Genomic DNA, 4,298 nt, shown 5'->3' on the forward strand with positions numbered 1-4,298 from the left:
CAGCTTTGGAATCTAAAGGAGGTCAAATGACTTGACCAAGGTCACAAAGATACTAAATGACAAGCATGGATTTGAACTTCCTATTCTCTGATTCCAAATACATCATTCCTCTCATTTCAGCAAACTCTTTAACTGCTTGCGAAGTATTTTCTTCATCAACAAAGATCTAGAGTTTGATAATAATGTCTAAGTGAATCTCCAAGGGTGCCCAGTGAATTCTATCAATCTGTTGTCTCTCAGTTGACCTTGCAACATCCGGAAATTTTGCTTTTCCTGGAAAATGGTCATTCTCTCTCTGCATTTTTGTCAGGCAATCTGATGACTCAAATTATTTCTCCAAGCTTTGTTGCCTAGTTCCTCTCAAGGCTTGATATTAAAATATTCAACTTTGATATTAAAGTATTCAACCCTTTTTTTAGTTGTTATATTTTGATCTTGTTTTGATGCACATTCTACTGTTTTGTCTCCTAATTAGTGGATTTGATTTCCAGTGAATTCTATTCTTTTATTAAAAAAAATTTTTTTTACCACTTTCTCCATGATTTGAATATTTGTTATTAATTTGTCTTGTGCCATTTTTACTGATGACAGAGCTCATTTCAGATGTCAGTTCTTTCCTTATAGACACAAAATCCCCCTTCATTTTCTTTAAACTGTTATCTAATTTCATATGTCTTGTGCTAGATCCCGCTTTATTTCTTGGATCATGATGTCTGGTGATAAGAACAAACTGGAAATGTGAGGAAATAACTCAAAGAGACATCAATCTTCCAGGCCTTTTATTAGACAAAACCTTTGCAACTGTTGATGAAAGAGAAAAACTACTACCAGATTTATCATGCAATCAATCCAATTATCAAATTCTCTCATCATCAAAAGAAATTGAGTAATAAAACCATTAGAAAAAGGCTTTTAGAAAGAGAGGAAATAGTAGCATTAATACTATATAAACTGATTTATGTTTTAAAAAAATAAACTCAGGCTCTTCCCTTGAGCCATCCTAGGTAATCATTTTAAATGGTGAGGTACTCTCTTGATCCAGAGAACCCCACAAAATCATGCAAGCCAAGGGGTTCAAGTCTCCGAATCCACTTCAAGAATACCTGTGAAGCAGCCCAAGCTATCGAGGGCATGCATATCTGAAAAGCTACCAAGTATTTGAAAGACATCACATTGAAGAAACAATGTGTTCCTTTCCGTCGATACGATGGTGGAGTTGGCAGGTGTGCCCAGACTAAGCAGTGGGGTTGGACACAGGGTCGTTGGCCCAAAAAGAGTGCTGAGGTTTTGCTGCATTTGCTTAAAAATGTAGAAAGTAACGCTGAACTGAAGGGTTTGGATGTGGATTCTCTTGTCATTGATCATATCCAAGTTAATAAGGCCCCCAGAATGAGACGGCATACTTGCAGGGCTCATGGTCAAATCAACCCATACATGAGTTCCCTTTGCCATATTGAGAGGATACTGACTGAAAAGGAACAAATTGTTACTAAACCAGAGGAGGAGGTTGCTCAAAAGAAAAAGATATCCCAAAAGAAACTGAAGAAACAAAAGCTTATGGCACGGGAGTAAATGTGACATTAATATGCAAATAAAAGTTAAATTAAACCAAAAAAAAAAAAACCCAAAACCCCCAAAACCTCAGGCCAGTGGCCTAAGTTTATAATGGATTCTTAGCTATTTCAAAAAGGAACTATTCCATCTGGTGCCTTGACTTTTAGAAGAATCCAGAACCTAACAAAGTTAATTGAATGATTCAGAAAATGTTAGCAGCTTTCAGAAGAATAAAAATGCAAAACATTAACTATATACTAACATTATTAGGACCACTGACTCCAAGGTTACCTAATAGTATTATATATTATCCAAAGAATGTAATTTCAAGATTAAAAGATTTTATTTCTATGGTTGATACGATTATGAAGGATGATAATGAAACAATGAGATTCCTCTTTGAAAATGGCTCCTCTCAACTTTATTTTTGAAGTTGCTTTCAGAGACAATTTATCAAGGTACAAGAAGACAGGAATTTCACAAATGCTTTAGGCAATGTTCACATACCTGTTATGGGGGTATAGCCTTCAAAGGTTACTACTTTAAAAGGTAACGCTCTGTTGGACATGAAAGTTCTGGATTTATTTTGTTTTGTTTTGTTTTGTTTTAGTAAAAATTTGGTCCAATTAAAATATATATGCACCTGTCTATCTTTCTATCTATCTACCTAGCTATCCATATCTCATACATAGTACCTATATTACATATCTATAAAACCTATTTCATGGCTTATGAGGCTCAGATTAAATAGCATGATAAAACACTTTGTGAACCTTAAAATGCTATATAAATGTCAGCTGGTAATATTATTATCTACATGATCTATATCATCATTTTAGATGGAATTCATATAGAAATGATGGTACAACAAATTGCTATTCTGCTATTGTTCTTCTGTAGACTCATTGAAAACGTATTGAAGACAATTCTAGCAGAAAATAGGACAACAGTATTGCTGTGTATCATCTTGTTCTAGCATGATTTTGATTTCTTCTGCTAGGTCTGTTGAAACCTTTTTTTAAAAAAAAAATTAATTTAATTTAATGTTCAATTCCGAATTCTCTCCCTATGACCTTTTACTTCCCACTCATTAAGAAAGTTTAAAAAATAAGCTGTTACAAACATGATTAGGCAAGCAAAAGAAAAAAAATAATGTCAGTCATGTTCCCAAAAAAAACCCAAAACAAAACAAAACACTTCAATCTTTGAGTCCATCGTCTCTATGTGAAAAAGTGAATAGCATGCTTCATCCAGTGTTCTCTAGAATAAAGGTTGTTCATTGTGTGAATGTTAGTTCCTAAGACTTCTTGAAAGTTTTTCATTCTACATGGCTCATGTAGTTGATGTAGAAACATCCATTAATAACATTGTTCTTAGTTTTTTGTTGGTCAATATTATGTCTGAATGATTGTGTTCTATAGTGGTGTCTATGATAAGGCCTGGTTCCAATACAGTATGTTGGTTGAAATTTTAAGGATAGATTGAAGTCTAAATTTTTGGAATCGGGCTTTATCACCTGCAAATTTATGAAAGCTAGTCAGCTTCTGCCACACAATTTGAGACATCAGGTTATTCCTTGTTAGGCATTTCACAAGTACTAAAATTATGGAGCTAGCTATAATGAATTACACAGTTTCTATCATTTCCTTGCATTATCTACATTGATGAATAAACCCATGTTTCTTAAGGATAACCTGTCTTAGTTTTAGGTGGTAATAACCTGGTCCTGAATTACCATCCATAAACCTGCTGTTTCTATAAACAAATCCCCACAAATCAGCCATTTACTTGATTCTTCTCTGTGTGAACAAATAATTGTTTGTGTTTATGTGGATGTCACATGAATAGAGTCTTTCCATTTTACTCTTGGATCTCAACCATTTCATCAGCTTCATTTGAAGGTGAAACAACTTTCATTTACATTTAACAAATCCAATGGCATGACTTATTATCAATTTTTACTTGTTGAAATCATGCCTGCTGTCCCAAAAGTATTTCTTTAAGTGTTTAGCATGTTTATCATAAGCTCTAAGAATGATTCTGAATCCTCTTGCTCCTTTTTTGAAAATGAAGTGTTAATCTTTCCAAGGCTGCTTTAAGCTGAAGGGCCCTGTGTTTCATTAATATTGTATGGGTTTTTCATAAATTACTTAAGAAAGAATTCCCTATTTGATAAAAACTGCAGGAAGACCTAGAAAGGAGTTGGCAGAAATTAGGCTTAGATCAACACCTTATAACATATTCCATAATAAGTTAAAAATGTATATGTGATCTTATTTAAAATCATATAATAAAAATTAAAAGAGAAGCAAATTATATTTTATATTGAACATGTATTTATATATAAATAATAAACATATAATATATATTAGTATTTTAATATTTTATTTTCTCCAATTACATGTAATAGCAATTTTTAACATTCATTTATAAAATGTTTGAGTTCCAAATTATCTTTCTTCCTCCCTCTCTCCCCCCACACTGAGAAGGCAAGCAATTCAACAAAGGTTATATACGTGTAGTCATGCAAAATATTTCCATGTTCGTCATATTGTAAAAGAAAACATAGACCAAAATAATCAAGAAAAAGAAATTTTTTAAAAAATATGTTTCAAATCTGTATTCAAACACCATCAGTTCTTTCTCTGAGGATGAATAGAATTCTTCATCATAAGTCCTTCAGAGTTCTCTTCGATCACTGTATTGCTGAGAATAGCTAAATCATTCACAGCTGATCATCTTAC

The 4,298-nt window shown here is 32.9% G+C and overlaps 1 pseudogene; it reads left to right on the forward strand.

Moving 5' to 3' along the window:
* Nucleotides 1-1,017: 1,017 nt before the first annotated feature.
* On the forward strand, nucleotides 1,018-1,572 carry LOC122739950 (annotated as a pseudogene).
* Nucleotides 1,573-4,298: the final 2,726 nt, after the last annotated feature.

The sequence above is a fragment of the Dromiciops gliroides genome, chromosome 1 (assembly GCF_019393635.1).
Source record: "Dromiciops gliroides isolate mDroGli1 chromosome 1, mDroGli1.pri, whole genome shotgun sequence".
Taxonomy (NCBI): Eukaryota; Metazoa; Chordata; class Mammalia; order Microbiotheria; family Microbiotheriidae; genus Dromiciops; species Dromiciops gliroides.